At 32.4% G+C, this 21,127-nt stretch overlaps 2 long non-coding RNA genes across 16 annotated transcripts in view; one reads left to right on the forward strand and one right to left on the reverse strand.

The window, feature by feature from the left end:
- The window catches only part of LOC144287842 (uncharacterized), a 435,194-nt gene that overhangs the window by 75,855 nt on the left and 338,212 nt on the right, over nucleotides 1-21,127 (reverse strand). For all 14 annotated transcript variants that reach the window (XR_013355616.1, XR_013355613.1, XR_013355619.1 and 11 more), the window contains one exon: nucleotides 14,941-15,073. This is a non-coding gene — a long non-coding RNA (uncharacterized LOC144287842). The remainder of the gene's footprint in view (nucleotides 1-14,940; nucleotides 15,074-21,127) is intronic.
- LOC144287841 (uncharacterized) overlaps nucleotides 1-21,127 on the forward strand; it is a 49,286-nt gene that overhangs the window by 20,541 nt on the left and 7,618 nt on the right. The window lies entirely within an intron of this gene.

Consider the following 21,127-nt stretch of genomic DNA (forward strand, 5'->3'; position numbering starts at 1 on the left):
AACATACATGTCCAAGGGAGACAAAAAAATATCTGGACATAAGTGAGAGAGACACAGACACAGAGAATTTGAAGAACAAAGTAATGAAATGGAATTTATACACAAACATATTAATCTCAATTTTTATATTAATTTTAAATGTGTGTCTATGTGTTTTGCCTTTACATGCTACAAATAATGTAAATTTATTTAGCCTCACATCAAAAATGTATAAAGTTAACTACTTACAAGTTTATAATGATATTCTAAATACATTTCAGGAATCAACATTATATAGATTGTGTTCTTTTGACCACAAATGAATTTATAAATCATAATTGGAAGCATAGCTAATAACAATCCTTATACTTGAGACCTAAATTATATACTCTATAAAAATCTCAGGCAAAAAAGCTAATACTTAAAATGAAGCCATAATAAATCTATTTTAACAATTTATAATAATAAAATAATGTCAGTAATAAAAATAGCAATAATAAAATGTCTGGTGATACATCGTTTAGGAAATACTCAAAATATAGTGTGTTTGTTATTACCTTTATCCAAAGAGGACAATAACTGACTAAAAAAAATGTACATTTAATTTAAGAAGTTAGAAGAGGGAAATTGAACAAATTAAGTGAAAACAGAATGAGGAAATAATAATCCTAAGCACATTAAAATAACTGTCTCAAGGTGGCAGAGACATTAGATTGTAAATAAAGACAGCTAGATAAAAATAAAATACACAAGAGACTATGGACATGCCATGGGCATGGACAGATACAATGACTTCTGAAACAAGGAATGAAACTGGGTATTGAGTTAGAGCCAAAGCTCATTGTAAGTTATTAAGCTATTTTCTTTATTAGTTAAACTAGCTGTTAGAAACACAGAGCATATATAGGTCTTTTAAATGTAGGAAGTACATAGTATTCAGAATTACAAATTGAAAAACTGTAAGACATAATTTGGTAAAGAAATTTTTGAAGATGAATTGAAACATAGAATTCAAATAAAATTAAAGACCAGTTTAAAAAAAAAAAAAAGACCAGTTTTTTATGACATTTTTGGTGTCAAAATCAATAAAAACAGAGCATTTGATTTTAGAATACCAATGATTGTGGCTCTATCTATATAATTAGTATAAAGACATATTTTGCATATATACATATATTTTATATAAAAGTTTTGATATGTAGTATTTTTGTTGTATTTATTTCAATGCTATAAAACCAGTTTCTAGTTTCCCTTTTGATTTCTTTATTCATCTATGGGTTAATTAACATTTTATTAATTTATAATAGTCTCTTATCTCTTGATATGTATAGTATCATTGTTTCATGGCCAAAATATGTGTTTCATATGATCCAACTCATCAAAAATTTGTCGAACATTGATTTATAGTATAAAGATTTGTTAGTGGATAGAACTGTTTCAGATGTATTTGAGAAAATATATATTGTCATTAACTGTTAGGAGCTCAGTCCATTAAATTTTGTTAATTGTGAGATTAAATTTTTCTATAGTCTTACTGATATTTTGTCTGCTTGATTAATGAATGATTGGAAGGGGTATTTTAAAAACTCAGGGTATTATGGTAAATTTACTGATTTCTTTTTGTGTTCTCGTAATTTGAAAGAATTTTAGTAGGTGCATACAATTGAAACATTATTATATCTTATTCTGAAGTGAGTCTTAAATCATAATATAGTTAACCCCTTTATCATTTGAAATATAGTTTGTCTAAAGTGTTATCTTCTTTTCCTACAATGTAACTATAGAACTCATTTTTATTAGTATTTCTGCAGTATATCAATGTATATAGTCTATAATATGTTCTTGGCTAACTCATGTCCCTTAAATTTAATGTTAAAGTTTTAACCCTAAGTACCTCAGAATGTGACTGTGTTGTTTTTTTAATTACTTAAAGAAGTAATTAAATTAATTTAATTTAAATAAAATGAGGTCATTAGAGTGGGCCTTAACCCAATGAGACTAGTGTCTTTATTACAGAGATATGTACAGAGAAAAGCTGATATGAAGACACAGGAAGATGATGGCCATCTATTAATGTAAGGAGAGAGGCCTGGAACACATCCTTCCCTGTGGTCCTCAGAAAACAAAACAAAACAAAACAAAACAAAACAACAACAACAAAAAAAACGACCATTCCAACACCTTAATTTTGAACTTCTAGCCTCTATAAATGTGAGAATATAAAGTTTTGTTGTTTAAGACAGCTAGTCTTTGGGACTTTATTATGGAAGTCCCAGCAAGCTCATATGCTCTTCCTTTTCTTTCTACCTATTCATTGGTGTTCCTCTTTTACACTGTATTTAGTTTCTTTTTTTTTTTAAGATTTTATTTATTTACTCATGAGAGACAGAGAGAGAGAGAGATAGAGGCAGAGACACAGGCAAAGGGAGAAGCAGGCTCCATGCATGGAGCATGATGTGGGACTTGATCCTGGTCTCCAGGATCACACCCTGGGCTGAAGGCAGCACTAAACCGCTGAGCCACCCAGGCTGCTTTGTATCTCGTATTTTTAATCCAACCTAAATCTCATTGAATTCATTTAATTATCTTGTGAATATGACATATTTGAATATTTTCCTATCACCTGGTTCTCTGCTTTCTATTTATCTCCTCTTTTATTTCTTCCAACACAAGTTTCTTCCTCCTTTTAATTATTTTATAATTTTCTTCATTTCCTTTTTCTACAGCCATTAACTTATGTTTAAAGATTTATTTATTTATTTGAGAGAGAGAAAGAGAGGGAGAGAGAGAAGGAGGAGAGGCAGAGAGAGAGGGAGAGAGAGAATCTCAAGCAGACTCGCACTGACTGGGAAACCTGACATGGAGCTCAATCCCATGGCCCTGAGATAATGAACTAAGCCAAATTCAAGAGTCAGACACTTAACTTACTGAACCACCCAGGTGCCCCTACAGCCTCTAATTTAAAAGATATACAAGTTTCTGTTATTTTAGTGTTTACCCTCCACACCTTAATAAGTGTAGTTAATTTAGCATATTCTAAAACGAATCAGTGGTTGACTCTTCTAAACCAATAAATAAATAAATAAATAAATAAATAAATAAATAAATAAATAAAAGGAATCTAGCATACAAGCAGACCTATCCTAGTTCTAGTTCATACAAAATGTTTTATGTATATTCCTTACTTTACTCTTGCTTTTCTAAACTCTGTCAATTAGGATTTGTTACTCTTGCCAAAGGCAGATACTCTGCCACTGAAGCACTGAACCAAAGGCAGATACTCTACCACTGAACCACCCAGAATATGCCCCCTCTCTAACCTTTTTAATCTCAAAATCTTGCACCTTTCTTCAGTCTTTCACTGCCTCTTTAATTTCTATATCCATGATAAACTTCCTTAATTGTTCTGTATTTGGTAATTTCATTAGATGATATGTTCATTTATCTGCTTCTGGTTTTCCTTAAATTCTCCTACATTTGTTTACTTACTTCTGCATTTTGTGTAGATTTTTTTTAAATTAATTATTACTACAAATTCACATTTCCTGGAATTCTCATGGAAATGTTTGAGAGCCATGTTGAGGGAGCATTTATTTTAGAGGGATTTATGTTTGCTTATATCAATTACCTAAGAATATTATAGTCTCATTTTTATTTTAAGTTTCAAAAAGCATGTAGTTTTTGAGATTCCTTGAGAATCAACAACCAAATTATTTGAAAACTAGCTACTATTAACCAATTTTCAAGGGAGTCTTTTGTTTGTTTAAATCTACACTCAGAGCCAGGAATGAAACAGAAAATTTCTCTTGCTCTTCTGCCTCTGTGGTAGGATTTTTTTTTTTTTTAATTCACTTGTTTTTTGAGAGATAAGCTTTCATTGGAACTTGACATATATGAGGTGGTCCTGGATCCAAATTCCCACTCTACTCAGGACAAAACACTAAATTTCTAGGCAATTACCATTGGTTTATAAGCCCCTTGGTAGCTGGCAGCCTCAGCATTTGTGTCACTGCCTGGATCTGTGAACTTTGTTCCCATCCACAACGGAATAATTGTCTTTCAGGGTTTCTAATAATATAAACAAGCATGAGTATTATTACATTTAGCATTCTTGTATGCAAAATAGCAGAAGATTGCCAAGATGTCTCTTGTATTACTATATGCAAAGGTCAATGCAATTCAATAAACATTTATTAAAATATATTATGTATTATATGTTATCATGACTATCACTAATTCAATAATTTGTAAAAGGCTCAATTCTATATTTTGAATTGTTATTCATACAGCAAAGTATTTTATATATTGTAGATGAATTATGATGGCTAGTGAATCAAATTTAGAAAATAATATAGCTCTATGGCACATCATTAGAAATATGTTTTGATCTGGCCAGTTGATCAACAATAGTTCTTATAAGATATGTTTGTGCATGAGTCTCATATTCACTGTGTGATGATTATTTCTGTAAATAGTTACTTGATGTATGGCTAATATAAATCTCTTTGAAACCCACATTTATTGCTAGTATAATTACCTTAGGATTTGCATCATATTCTAAAATAGGTCAATTGTAGATATAGAAATATGCAATACAACTCTGTGATTCCACATGTCTTTAAAGCACATGTAATTCTTAAAATTTATTATTCTGCATTTCTTTACCAAAGGTAACATCTTTTTCTTTCTTAATAGAACTTCAGTAAGCAACTGTCTCAAAGTGTGAACAATGTTACGACATTGTCTATTGTCCTCCTATTATTTCTGAAGAAATTAAATTACCAGTAATTTTATATTAATATTTATTTATTTTTAAAGATTTTATTTATTTATTTGAGAGAGAGAGAGCAGAGGGAGAAGCAGACTCCTAGCTGATCAGGGAGCTTGACTCAGCACTTGATCTTAGAACTCTGAGATCATGACCTGAGCTGAAGGCAGAGGCTTAACCACCGAGCCACCCAGGCACCCCTGAAATAATCAACTTAAACTGAGAATAGGTAAGACACCATTTAGAAACTAAGAAAAAGTTGTTGGTATATCAAAAGATGCATAGGATTGAATGATTTTTGAAAAGCCAAAATAGTTCTTTTCTTCTCTAAATAATCTCATAATGATTTCAGTTAAATTTTTTATTTTTTTAAATTTTTTAAAATTTTTAAAGATTTTATTTATTTATGCATGAGAGACAGAGAGAGAGAGAGAGGCAGAGGGAGAAGCAGGCTCCATGCCAGGAGCCCGACGTGGGACTCGATCCCAGGACTCCAAGATCACGCCCTGGGCCGAAGGCAGACGCTAAACCGCTGAGCCACCCAGGGATCCCCTCAGTTAAATTTTTAAATGTATTTTGCATTTGTTTTCTTAAATAATTATTTTATACTTGGAAATTATCTGTAGTATCTAACAATTGGATAATAATGAATATTTTCATCTTGAGATTAATTTTGAGAAGCATTTTCTATTTTCAAACAGACAAATATATTCTATTCATTTCTCTATCACTTTTCCTCTGAATCGCAACTTTATTTTGTACTTTTTCTCCATTATTTCACGTAATGCCTGATGATATTATCTCCTCAAAATGTTATTGTCAATTTTTTTGCCTCCCTTTAATATTACTTAATAAGGAGATTTTGACTTTAGATTTAACAAAATATGGATAGCTTTTTTTTTTATTAAGGATTTTATTTATTTATTCATGAAAGACACAAAGAGAGAGACAGAGGCACAGGCAGAGGGAGAAGCAGGCTCCATGCAGGGAGCCCGATGTGGGACTCTATCCTGGGACTCCAGGATCACACCCTGGGCCAAAGGCAGGTGTTAAACCGCTGAGCCACCCAAGGATCCCCAAACTTTTTTTTTTTTAATGATTAGTGAAGCTTACAAAAATCCTTTAATATACTCTTGGGTATGTTCTCACTTCATGTTTGTTGCAAAAGGTATAGCAATAGTTATTACTCCAAGCTTTTCTTGGCATATTATACATATAAGGCATTATAAAATCATCACAACTCTAAGCCTGAGTCTATCCACTCAGCATACTTTTACTGACTGACCATGTACCAGGCCCTGTTAAAAGCCCTGAGATTATGATGAAGAATAATGCAGACGTGGGCTTGAGCATCATGGGGATACAGTTGCAGGGATATCAAAAATAAAAATCAAGTGGTTTAGAAGTATAGATACAAACTTAAGAAACTTTATTAATTAATAAGCATATTTTCCTTTGGTTATGGTTCCTAGTTATTTCACTCTAGCAGCCAATTTTTCTCCAATGAAAATGACATGAATTAAATAAACTGATGTAGAAACAGTTTTATTAATTTGATTAGGTTGATTGAAGTGCCAAAAACATTGTTCCTTAGTTTTGATAATTTATAAAAGCCATTTGCAATGTTTCTTACATCATTCCATAAAATAGTCCTTAACATTTTAGAGTTAATTATCAATAACTCCAGTCCTCCTTCATGGTTTCTAAAAGATGAGATAGTCATTGTGGTTCTATATGGTTGAAGAGTGAAAATGTAGGCATTATTTCCTGCCAAGCATACCAGAGGTATCAAACTCATGAAAGTTTTCCAATTTGATACCCATGGAAAAACTAGCACTAGAATGTAGAAAGGGAAGAAATTTCACTTTTAAATTATCAAGAAACTTCCTATATACAAACCAATAGGCAATATTTACAAAGATGTATAAAATATTTTGTTTTAAGGGTGCCTGGGTGGCTTAGTCCATTAAGCATCTGCCCTCAGCTCAGGTCATGATTTCAGGGTCCCAGGATTGGACCCCACATTGGGTTCCATGCTCAGTGGGGAGTCTGCTTCTTCCTCTTCCTCTGCTCCTGCTTGTGCTCTCTCTCACTCTCTCAATTTATTAATATTGATTTACTTTAATTAGGAGTCCTCTGCAGATCAGTAATAGTATTTTAAATGCCTAAATGTGAATGTTCTATTATGGTTTTATTCAGACTAGAATTAAGTAATGTTCCGTAGAGTAATGTATTTATAAACTGAAGAGTTTTTATTAAATACTTAGGATTAAAATAGAATAATAAAAAAGCAAAAAAAGTAATTAATAAACCAATATATTTATGTCTACATCTCTTTATCTAGATGAATAATCATTATAGATTTTCACTGCAGTATAGTTTTGATATAAGATTATCTAAATGATCAATATTAACAATAACATACAGTCACTTTAGTGATATTTAAATATCCAACCAATAACCACTAGAATATTCTGAAATTTCAAATCCTATCTACAACCCCGTATAGTATAAGTAACATCCAATTTGTGTAATACAAATGAAATAACCATTTTGGGGACTCTAAAATTTCATGACTCGAAAAACTGTTTCAATAAATATTTCATTTGTCAATGCATTTCTTTGATATCATGTAGGTATAGACTAAAGATGTTCCTAGTCTTGTTTCTATTTAATAGTACTTTAAATTTATTTATATTGGATTATCAGTGATTATCAAACTGTATAAAACCAATTGTATTGCAGTATTTTCCATGCAAATCTTTTGAAGCATAGTAGGTAACTATAATTTACTGGCTTTTTGTCAATTATTATTATTATTTATGATTTATTTATTTCAGAGAGAGAGCACAAGAGGGTGGGGGAGAGGGAGAGAGAATCTCAAGTAGACTCCATGCTGAGCATGAAGCCAGATGTCAGGCTCGATCCCACAACCATGAGATCATGACCTAAGCCGAAACCACGAGTCAGACACTCAACCAACTGTACCATTCAAGTGGCTCTGTTGTACATTTAAATAAAGTTTAGAACTAAAGAAAATATCAGTTCTTCTTTTCACATTCAAAAAATTGACGGGAAAAATTGATCTTTCAAATCATAATTGATGGGATGAGCACTGGGTGTTTTTCTGTAAGTTGACAAATTGAACACCAATAAAAATAAATTTATTAAAAACAAACAAAAACAAAAAATGCAAAAAAATCATAATTTAAAATAATTTGCATAAAATTATATTAATTTAGACAGAAAGTATACCTTTAAAAAGCAGATAGCATAGATAATCTCTTCTTCTGTTAAAATATCTGTAGAGGGCAGCCCTGGTGGCACAGCGATTTAGCGCTGCCTGCAGCCCAAGGCATGATCCTGGAGACCCGAGATCGAGTCCCACATCGGGCTTCCTGCATGGAGCCTGCTTCTCCCTCTGCCTGTGTCTCTGCCTCTCTCTCTCTGTGTGTGTCTCTCATGAATAAATAAATAAAATCGTTAAAAAAAAACATTAAAAAATATCTGTAGAAATCTTACAAAGGTCTAAGCCATTCTACATGTTGATTTCTAAAAGACAATAAATTCTAATTGGTTTCTGTAATAGTCTATTTACTGAGGATACTTTCTTCTTTAAGTATTGCTCTTTCTTAATGCAAAATAGTAATGCCAGCCACATTTTAAGAAGTTTTATAATGATTTATATGTGTTGTGGGTCTAACAAAATACATATTTCAATCGGAATGTTCGGCTACAGTGGTGATGAGAAAGAATCATGGAGCCTTGTTTCCCCTAAACTCAGCATCAAGAAATTCTAACCACGATATATGCAATGCAATTATGTCATATATCATATTATATATCATACCATATATATTAATTTTCCAGAGCTGCCATAAGTGTATCACAAACTGGGTTTCTGTTTAAAAAAATGGGAAGTTACTCTCTCAAAGTTCCGGATGCTAGATTCTGATATCAAGATGGCAGCAGGGTTATCTTTCTTCTGAAGTCTCCAGGGAAGAACTCTTTCTTCTCTCTTCCGAGCCTGTGGTGGTCACCAGTAAATATTGGTGTTCCAGCTTGCACCTGCATCACTCCAATTTCTGCCTGTGTCATCACATGGCTTCTTCCATCTGTGTATGTCTTTCCTCTGTCTCTCTCTAAAATTCTCTCTCTTTAAAAGGATACCAATCATTGACTTTAGGACCCACAGTAATTCAGCATGACCTAATCTTAACTTGATTACATTTGAAAAGACTATTTACAAATAGTTTCCAGTGGATATGGATTTTGGGGGGACATTATTAACCCAGCACATCATATGTATCATATCTCATATTATATCATACAGTATGAAGAGATTTTACCAATTCTGGTTTTATTGAGATAATTGGGTACAGGTTGAACCTAAACTAGGTGTAGGTTTACCTAGAATAGCAGAGTTTCTTAATCTTATTATTGCCATTTTGGATTGGATAGTTTGTGTTTGTAGGGAGCTGTCTTGTGCATTATAGAATGTTTTGAAGCATCCATGGCCTCTACACACCAGATACCCCACCTACACACCAGTACCAGTACTGGTACTACACACCAGTACCCCACCTCCATCTCTTGAGGGAATATTATAATTATTTTCATAATAAAAATATCCTCAGACATTAAGGGGGAAGGGCAGAGAGAGAAAGTGAATCTCAGGATGAAACCCCACTGAGCATGGAGTCGAATGCTGGGCTCCATCTCAGATCCCTGAGATCATGACCCTGAGGTCATGATCTGAGCTGAAATCAACAGTCATATGCTTAACCAGCTGATCCACCCAGGTACCCTTACCTTTACTCTTACTTATTAGACCATTACTCTGCAGGAAGTCTAGTTTTTTATTTCTTCCTGAGTGAGAGAGAGAGAGAGAGAGAGATCCTTATGTTATCCTATTTGTTATATATATGAAAGTAAAATAAAAGTGTTTCTTAAGAGAATGATATATGAACCACATGCCCATGTTGTTCTGATAGCAAATTATGTCATTTTAGGGTATCTCCATGAGGAGAAAATTATCAAGAATTTGATTGCTATGAATCAGATTAGGAAAATGTACTTTGCCATATGAATTTCTTATCAGATTTACCAATAGTGAAGTACCTGATACAGCCTTGAAAACTCTTCATGGAAAGGCAGAACACCTGTTTTCCTAGATGAGATTTGGTTGGGCATGTCCACGGTTTTCCTTTAATTATTTTTTAAAATTTCTATCATTTTTTCCTAATTTCATTGCTGTCTAGGCCTTATAATTGCCACATCTTTTGTTTAAGCATGCTATTGTTTTAATCTTAGTTGAAAGAATAATGTTTATCTGCAGCCAGAGGACTTGAGGGAAATATTCAACATTTCAAATTGCTTAATAGTCAGTCCTCATCCACTGTCTTGACTGCATTTTTTACACTTTTATAAGACTATCTAAATTGCTACTTACTGAAAACAAGTAACTGACAAACAATCTTGCTCTCTTTCTCTAGCAACCAACAATAACTATGTATTTCCCATAGGAAAGAAATTGTTATCTATAATTCTATATTGTAAAGAAACAATTGAAAAAAAAATTTTCAGTGTTATTAGGTCACGGATTTCCAGAACACATTTTATTCTTACATGCATTTCAGCAGCAGTTTTAACAAAGAAGGCTTTCTAGACATCTGTTCTAACAGTTTTTCACTTACCACTCTACCTAACCTATTCTTATGCTTAAACTATTATTATATTCAACCCAATAAAACATGTCATTCTTTCTCTAAGACACTTATTTTTGTTTTTCCTCTATCCTTTTTTTTTCAAATTATGCAGAGCGTCTCAGTTCCAGTCTCTGGTTCTCTACTTGGTCTAAGCTCACTCCATTAGTGGTCTCTTCTTATATTACAGTTTTACATAAAAGCCAAGAAAAGCCAAATCATATCTTTGGAACAGTTCTTTTCAGAATTCCTGCCTCCTACCTCCAACTGCCTATCTGACATATTTGCTTAGGTATCTACTACACAGCTCAAACTAAACTGAAACAGAAGCCCTGTCCTTTCCCTTCAGACCTACACTATCTTCAATCTTCTTCATTCTATTCCTCCCATGGCTCACAATATATTTGAAGGTATCCTTGATTCCTATTTTTTTCTACACTCCACATTCTGCTCATCAGCAAATTCTGCTGGACAGATCTCAAGAACACACACATTCTAATCACTTCTCACCACTTATAATGATAACACCCTGGTCTCAGTTACCATCACCATCTCCTTCATTTGTGAAATGACCTTCTATTTGGTGTTTCAATAATTGTATCTATAATCCACTCTTGAGATTTAATCCAAATGAATTTAGAGTGAATTATAGTTCAGAATGTGTTATTCTGTCCTAAACCCTAAAGTGGCTCCCTATGTGGCCCTATATGGAACTAACTAACACTCTGACTTTTTGAGACCGAGATGTATTTTAAAATTGCCTTTGCTTGGATGGACTGAAGTTGGTATCTTTAAGACATGATTTGAGTTTGTTTCTGTAAAATGTGAAGTAGCATGACCACCATGAGAACACTTAAATTCTCTCTATGAGGTTTTGGGGAGCACCATATTTGTAGCATAAATTTAAACCTTAAATTTGAATAAGTACCCTATAGTTCAATAATTCAATGGAGATTTTTACCCCCTTGTTCCATCTTTTGTCATGATAGAGACAGCTAAATCTCCTTGCTATCATTTTCTATTTGTCCCCTTTATAGTGTGTGCAATTACACATACCATTAGACTCTTAGTTGACTCTCATTTCTGATATTTTGCTTTTTAATATTAAATGATGGTAAATGCTGGGTTTGGGGAATTTAACAAGAGATACACACACATATTCTAATCTCTGTTCAGAAAACTTTGAAAAACCTTTTGTGCATTCCTATTTGTTTGATCGTCCAGAAGTTAAGGTGCATATAACATTCTGTGTTGGATTAGCATCCTGGTTATAGTGGAGCTTCATTATATAAGAACTGAAGCGGATTTAGTTTTAGGATTATATTTCAGTACAATTCAGGAGGGCTAGGCAATTTTTAGGTTTTATATTTAACCAAAAAAAAAAAAAAAGGTTCAATCAGATAATTATAAAAGTGAGTTTTATAAAATTAGGACCTGTTGTTTTCAAATAGACTGTTCACAAGATGCAAATCAGCCAGCTAATTATAAACAATATTATTCTATGCTCTTGGGCTGTTGAACATATCTAGGCAGGAAGTTTCCTGAGCAGTATTATGAAGAACAACATTCATTTGTGTCAAAGCACTGGATTTTTGGTGCCAAAGAGAACAATAACCTATGGGGTGACTACATTTACCATTTTTCATTCAGTTAATACTCAAAATAAAAAATAATGTGTTTTGTTATCTATTTATTTAGTTCCTGATTTTGTTTTAATAAGTGTTTCTAAAGATGAATAAGATTTAATGAAGAACAAGTCCTTTGTAAACATTCCACTGAGTACTGAGGAAGAGGCAGCAAGCAAATCACTAACAAGTGCATTTAGGGAACCAGGTCTCAATAAGGTTAACTATGTCAGAGAATTGTCAAGGACTGATAGACCTAGAGGCATAAAATTTAAGTTGTATTGATTCAAAATCTAGTTTGCAGTGGTCGACACCTTCATTAACTCGTTTGGAAGCAAAAAAAGCTTCAATAAGCCAGTTGTATTCCTGTGATTGGAAAGCAAAATCCTTCTGTCTCTATGTGAATTAAAAATAAATCAATGTGTTTCAGGTCAGATTTCCCTTCTAGGAGTATCCTGATTTGACATTTTTTTTTTTAATATAAGTTTGAAGAATTCCTAAGAAAAGCAATGAAAAAGCATCCAATCTTTCATTCTTGCATAAGGTTTTAAAGGATTAAAACACAATCTGAAGTTTTCTTATGGCCTCATATGGATCCAGAGGTCTAGGATAAGAATTTCTGCCCAAAGGACACCATGGTAATGAACACCCTGAAGTGTTGGGCTCTTTTCCAGTGGAAATCCTGCTAGGATATTCCTTATATACATAAAGAACACTAGAATAGAGAGTACAAATAGTATTTTTTTCTTAATTCATTTGTGGATATTAAAATTGAGTTTTAAGACCTAATTCAAATATAAAAGATCAAATTACAAAAGCAAAGTAACATTTTTCAAAGGTAAAAATCTACTTAATATTATATGTTAAGGACAGTGCTGGAACATATGTATACATATACATACACTGTATATAATACATTTTGTTGAGTACATTATCACATACTGCAATGGGATTCTGAACTTCCATCATTTTTATATCTCATCTTTCCTGGATATATCTTTTTTCTTATCATATCACCCTCTACCACCTTATCTATCCCATAAGATTTATTGATTTTTTTCAATAGGTAGTGAATAATCACTTGTAAAAGCAGGCAGGAAGCAGGTAAGACTTTTATTAGGAAGTTTTTGGAGTTAAGAATGATATAGTTTGGGAGAAGATGTCAGTGCTACCAAAAAAATGTTATGGAAAAAAATGAGCCACTGGTAACTAGAAAATCAAGGTTTATAAGGTAAATATAAATCTATGACCTACCATCCAGGATAATAAATTCATATCTGAAGGATTATTACCTACAATTACTCATTACTCTTTTTATTATTTGATTCAAAATATCTTAAATTTTCATTTAAAGTATTTTATGATGTTGTGCCAACCTACCACCCTAGATCCATTGTCCTATGGTTCTTTGTACATTTGGCTTTCTACCATGGCCAGATTAAACTAATACTTCTTACTAGTGAACTGTTGGGAAGTTATTTTAATTCTCTCTACCAATATCCTCAATTTGTTAAAAGATGACCAGATTTCACACAAGTGCACATGTGCGCGCACACACATATACACACAAAAAAATTGTAGGGAAAATTAAATGAGTCAAAACATGTAAAATTGCTTATACTTATTCTTGACAATTCTCTCTTATATTGGAACACTTTTATTTGCTATTTTTGTATTAAATAAATATCTCCTTATGTCATACGTAGGTCTTATTTAATCCACTAGTCCATTCATAATGTAAAGTATCTATGAAACATAATTTAGCACTTTATACATAGTATATGAATAAAGTGACTGATTACTGGATTTAGAAAGTACATGCCTATACTGGTAGTAGGTGTACAGTGTGACTTTGATCTTGTGATATTGATGGTTTTAATGATGATTCCAAAAGCTATGTTAATAAATTTAAATTTATTCTAGAATGCAGTTTTCAAAACTTCTCATGTGGTATATAAAATCTTTATTTACCATGTAGAAACAATGTATATATAGCCAAAGAAAAACTAATTTCTAACTCTAATGAATATAACCCTGCATTGTAGGAAATTCAAAATTTGCTTTCTACAGTCACAATATAAAAAATTACTGGTTAAGTAGAAGAAAATACATTTTTGAGATGAAAAACAAACTATTAAAATATTGAAATATATCCATGATTCTACTTAACAGTGATATAAATCAAATTAAAAACTCGTGCCATGTAAGGCTGGAAACATGACAAACAACAAAATGATACTCATGTGAAAGCTATGTTTCTGTGACCCTCTGTGTCTCTCTCTTTCTCATTATACACACACAAACATATGTATACATATATAATAAAGAACTGAACCAAAAGAAATGTGAAGATATACTAAGGGAGCAATGACAATATTGCCTATGAATAGAAATAAAATATAACAAAAATTGAATAGAGCAGTGCTATGAAAATAGGATAATACTTTTTTTCATTTAATTGATATTTTTAATTGATATTTTTAATTAAATTTTTATTCAAAATATTTTTAATTAGTTAAAATAGAAGAGAAAATAACACTAAACAAAAAAAAAATATTTAAGGTAATAAAATCCCAGTTGATCTTCTAGTTGAGCTAAGGCACTGGATGCCTGGTTAATGTTCCAAATAACTTCTGTATTTTAGTTCTTATAAATCTCATTTCATAAACTCCACTGTATTTTTTTACATTTAAATATGTTTTATTTTTCAATGGGAAATATGACACCTCTTTAACGGGAACATTTTCTAAAACCTGCTAGCATATCACTTCTAGAAACATCAACCCAAAATTACATGAGCCAGATACATTTTACGAGGGCTACTGAGAAGACCTATGATAGAAATTAAAAGAAACAGGAGTACCTGGGTGGCTCAGTTGTTGAGCATCTGCTTTTGGCTCAGGTCATGATCCCAGGATCTTGGGATTGAGTCCTGCATCAGGCTCCTCATACACAGAGGAACTTCTCCCTCTGTCTATGTCTATGCCTCTCTGTCTCTAATGAATAAAAAAAAATATTTTTTTAAAAAGAAAAAAAAAATTACAATATAACACTTTTCACCTTCTCATTTCCCCCTGTGGTTGTTTATGATTGATCGCTAATCACAATATGTTCATTACATTCTTTTGAACATAAACAAATAATAAGTGGTAATATTATGAATTAATTTGAAACCTAAAATGTTATGCATTAATAGTTTATTTTTTTCAAATTAAAGCAAAAGCAGATATAAATATATAAATGATAAAGAAATATAAAAGGAAATAGATCATTAGCTGTAAGGTTTATTCTAATATCCCGTGTTTTTATTTCCACGTGCAGAAAGCAGTTTTATAGTTAGTTTTTATATTTTAACTAACTTCAATGTTCTCTTTCTTGACCATTTCACAAACTTTCAGGTAGGGAAGAAACAATTATACTTCAATCTAAGATCTAAGTTAATGGCACATGTGGTGGATTATCTTGTACCCTGCACGTCCAAACTGTGGTTATAAAATTGTGAATAGATGGAGTGCCTCGGTGGCTTGTCAGTTAGGCAGCTGCCTTTGGCTCAATCATGATCTTAGGTTCCTGGAATGGATCCCTGCTTTGAGTTCCCTGCTCAGTGGGAAGCCTGCTTCTTCCTCTCCCTCTGCCCCCTGCCCCGCTCGTATGCTCACTCTCTCCCTCTATCTCTCTCTCAAATAAATATATAAAATCTTTAAAAGAATACAAAAAATTGTGAATGGATAGCACATTTCAGCTATAGACTAAAAGAAAGTATAATGTTTACATGAGTAAGTCTATCGGTATTTTTTAGAAGCAAAATATTCCATGCAGGAATTGTTAATCATAAATGAACTGTATCTATAACCCATTACCCTCTCTTCTACCCTTTTAATCAGCCATCATACAAATGGATTATTTTATTAGTTTTGCTTTTTAAGGGGTCTTCCAAAACTACTATTAAATAACATAATGTGGGGCAGCCCCGGTGGCTCAGCGGTTTATCGCAGCCTTCAGCCCAGGGCCTGATCCTGGACACCGGGGATCAAGTCCCGCGTCGGGCTCCCTGCATGGAGCCTGCTTCTCCCTCTGCCTATGTCTCTGCCTCTCTCTCTCTCTCTGTGTCTCTCATGAATAAATACATAAAATCTTTAAAAAAGTAAATAAATAACATAATGTTAGTAACTACTGGCCAAGCTTTTTCTGGTTTAGTCATAAACAAACACGTAAAACTTATATTGTGCAAAACTTTTCAATCAGTAGATTAAATAAAGCAGATTGCAATGCCTAAAGTGATAGCCCTCATCATAACCCAAAGGCCTGAACAGGGGTGCAGGGGAAGTTTGGCCCTCCCAATGAGTTCTAGGAATTCCTCCCTTTTGCACACTGGCTTTCACACTTTCATACTTGAACTCAAATAGTTCTACTTGAACTGCAAACATTCTAGCTTTTTAACTTAAACTCCTACACCATTGGCTCTCCTGGGTCTCTGGCTTTCTGACTGTGTATTTTGGGATTTGTCAGCTTCCATAATCACAGCCTAGTTCCCTTATAATGAACTTCTCTCTCTCCATCCCTCCCTTTCTCTTTCCTCTATATATGTATCTAGATAGATGATAGATAAATAGATAGGTGATAGATAGATAATTTTTATCTATATCTATATCTGTATCCAATTGATTTTGTTCCCCTGAAGAACCCTGACTAATACAGATCTCTGACTGCTTGCTTCCATTTGGGTTTGGCCATTGAGAGGCCCTAGAGAAAATGGAAAGGTTTGAGGAATTTTCTCTTTTAGCTCTAGGGGTTGTAAGAAATTCCCTAATAGTCCCATGCCCTATTTTTAATATTATTTTCTAATATTTGTGAGATAGAATGTTATGTTTTTGTTCCACAAAGAAAAATAATAGAATGCTATTCATTTAAAAAACATATGAATCTTTGCTTAAGGAGCTATTTGTTTTTGTCCTAAACATTGAAAATATCTTTTCAAATACAATGAAGAAAACATTTTTGAATTCTAACTCTTCTACTTCATTTCTGTCATGATTTTGTGACTGTGTTGAATCATAGTTTTCCCTTTGTACTATTTCTTCCCCAAAGGTTGGGGAAGTTTCCCCTGTTCCCCAAACAACAGGCTATTGTAATCATTAACTTTATAATAGAAATATCATTTTAAAATATTAACCCATTGCATACTATTTTTCTCTTAAATCAAGCTTTTATGTTTCCTTTCACCAACTAATCTGAGTCATGAGGGTTATCATCACAAGGTAAGTTGTTTGTAGACAGCTGATAAAGAAGGAAAATAGAGATATTTAAATTATCCTGTGCAGGCCTAAAACTAAAGGAAAGATGCATATTAGGTATTTTTTGGAATTGAAGAAAAATAGCATTGGGTCAGCTGTGTTTAGAGGCAAGAAAAAGCTTGAACAAGTATTTCTGAAGTTTCCTTGGTTCCGATATAGCACCCAAAGAACTAGAAGTTCCCAAATACTCTAAAACAAAACAGTGAATATAGGCAGGTACCTAACTCACAGGATTCCATAAGAGGTTTCTCTGGCAGAGGAAAGCAATCAGGTGCTTGAAGGTTGTGTGGCAATCAGCTCTGACAAAGAAATAATTTGTGTCCAAGATTTCAAACCAGACCAACAAGAAACAAAGCGTGACAAATTGTAATAAAGGACCATGATATCACAATCATTTGTGAAAGAGATCACATGTTCCCCTAATTTTAAAATCATTAACAGATGCTAAGAACAAAATATTTAAAAATAAGTGTAACCAAAAAGTACAAAATGTATACTTACTGTAAACTATAAAACCTCACTGAAAGTAATTAAGATCTAAATAAATGAAAGAGGATATCATGTTCATAGATTTACAAACCTGACATTGCAAAGATTTCATATTCCCAAAATTTATCTTCAAACTGAAGATATCCCTATTAGAATTCAACTTTCTTCTTTATAAAATCCATAGTTTGATTCAAAAATTCACATAGAATTACAAGGGACCTCAACTAGCCATACAAATTCAAAAAAAAAAAAATGAACAAAGGTGAAAGACTCACACTTTCTGACTTGAAAACCTACATAAAGCTATTATGGTATTGGCATAAACATAAACTGAAGATCATTGGAATAGAATTGAGAATGCTGAAATAAACATATGTCTATAGGCTACTGACTATGGCAAGAGACAGGATCATTAAAGGAATAAACAGTCTCTTAACAAATAAATTAGGGCATCTGGATAGCCATATGAAGAAGAATGAAGTTGGACCCCCACCTCACAACATATACAAAAATCAACTCAAAGGCCTAAATGTAAGAATAAAACACTTTAACATTCTTAGGAGAAAACATAGAGGTAAGTTTTCATCACTTCGGATTTGACAATGGATCATTATATATATAATACCGAAAGCATAAGCAACAAAAGTAAAAACGGAGTGAACTTCATCAAAATTAAGAACTTTTGTGCTTACAAGTATAGCATCAATAAAATGGAAAGACAGTCCAAACAATGGGAGAAAATATTTGCAGATTACATATTTGAAAAGAGATTTATATCTAGAATATATGTTTACAACTCCATATTAATATATTATATATGCTACAACTCAATAATGAAAAGACAAATGACTCAATTGAAAATGACACAGTATCTGAATAAACATTTCTCTAAACATATATAAGTGGCCACCTAGCACATGAAGAGATGATCAGCATCTCCATTTATTAGGAAAATTTAAATCAAAACCACGAGATAGCATTCACACTAAAATTACTGTAATAAAACCTTAGATAATAACAAATGTTAATGAGGATGTGGAGAAATTAGACCCTTTTATACACTCCTGTTGAAGAAGAAAAATGGTGGAGCCACTTTGGAAAAATAATCTGGAAGTTCCTAAAAATATGGCTAAATATATTAAACATTGAGTTAACACATGATTCAGCAATTACACTCATAGATGTATACACAAAGAAATAAAAATACATACCCTCACAAACATCTGTACGTGAATATGAACAGCAGCATTATTCATAATAGCCAAAGGCTTGAAAACAACTCAAATACCCATCAACTGATGAATAAACCAAATATGTATATGGACACAATGAAATATTATTTGACCACACACAAACATTAAGTAATGATACATACTATAATATAAATGATTGTTGAAAACATTATGCTAAGTGAAGGATACCAGTCACAAAAGACTATGTGTGATATGATTCAATTTATATTAAACGTCCAGAGAAGGCAAATGTATAGAAACAGAAAGTAGATGAGTAGTTACTGAGGGCTGGATAGTTTGGAGAATAGTGGAGTGAGAGCACTCCGTTTCTTCTTGAGGTGGTCAAAATGTTGTGAAATCAGGGGTGGTGATATTGTATATTCCTGTAAATAAGCCAAACCCCATTGAACTGTGTAGTTTAGACACTTGAATTGTGTGGTATTTTAATTATATCTCAGTAAAACTATATCATAAAAACATACTAGCATATGTTTGGTGTAAAAATAAGTTTGTGAAGTTAGTTGCAATGAAATTCAGCACTAAATTTTCAGACTTATACATGTTCATGTACATTTACAGAGATAATGCAAACAGTGCAGAGAACCCAAGGTTAAAATATTATGTCCATTCATACACATACATACATATATATATATATATATGTGTGTGTGTTTGTACATCAATAATATATTCAAGAATGGCAATAGAAGCAATTTTCAAGGAATAGTAATAGAATTTTCCCATGCCTAAAGGGAAAAATCAAAAAGCATTACAGGTATATATTGCAAAACAGTACAAGTGAAAACAAAATGTAATATTAAACATTTTATGTTTCCTTTTTACATTTTCTTAATTTTCTTTATACTAGACAGCCCTGATAGGTTTCATCAAAACTTCATCATATTTTCAAAGACATTAAGATTTATAGTTTAACAATTACAAATTAATATTTTCTTTGACAAATGACTGTTGTATTAGAATATTGGGAAATTAACAGTAAGTTTGAATTTATAATATAAAATGCTATTTTAATTTTAATCATAAAAATAGTGATGAAAAAGTAACAATGGACTGAGAATTAAAAAGGTAGTTGCCTGAGACTTGGGGGGCTGTGGCTACCCAGCTCTGTAACTTCTATTTGTGTCAAATGTTCCTCTAATCTAGTACTCTGTTATATTCCACTTTTGAAAAATCTTATTTATATGTTGAATATTGATAAACCACATTGTTATCTATTTCCTTATTAAGAATCAAATTGTTTTTTAAGCAAACAATTTTGCCTGAGTTGCCTCTCTACTATGTAATATACTAATTAATTATATTACAGAGATAATTAAAATAATGCATCTTTAGTTTATACACAATACATTAGGAAAAACAGAAAAGTTTGCTCTTTGGAATGATTTTCAGAAATGAAAATAATTCTGTATTTTCAGAATCTGACAAAATTGTAGAATAATGAGATAATTATACTTAGAATCTAAACTATGTAACATTTTTTCTTATCAATTTCACCTTATGTTATCATTTGCATTAGCACATACTGCATATAGATTTTATGCCTTTTCGGGATCCCTGGGTGGCTCAGGGGTTTAGCGCCTGCAGGCATGATCCTGGAGTACTGGGATCGAGTCCTGCATCAGGCTCCCTGCATGGAGCCTGCTTCTCCCTCTCTCTTTGCCTGTGTCTCTGCCCCTCTCTCTCTCTCTGTGTCTCTCATGAATAAATAAATAAAAATAAATAAAAAGATTTTATGCCTTTTCAAAATAAAAAGGAGGAAATATACGGTGAAATTTATTCTGATAAAATCGCAAATCAATTGCTATTGAACAAACTGATAACTCTTTTTTGGGTTTTTAAAATTCCTTTGTAATGACCAGTTCTTCCCCATGTTTCATAGACATCGTTCTCGTTTTATACAGATAAGCAGGAGCCTAGGTAGAGTGCTTGCATAAATGTTACTAAAAATGACAGTGTTTGATGTTTTCTCAGGTAGATCATGGTTGCTTACTTTGGAGAATGAGATTGTGAACTT

The sequence above is a fragment of the Canis aureus genome, chromosome 17 (genome assembly GCF_053574225.1).
Source record: "Canis aureus isolate CA01 chromosome 17, VMU_Caureus_v.1.0, whole genome shotgun sequence".
Taxonomy (NCBI): Eukaryota; Metazoa; Chordata; class Mammalia; order Carnivora; family Canidae; genus Canis; species Canis aureus.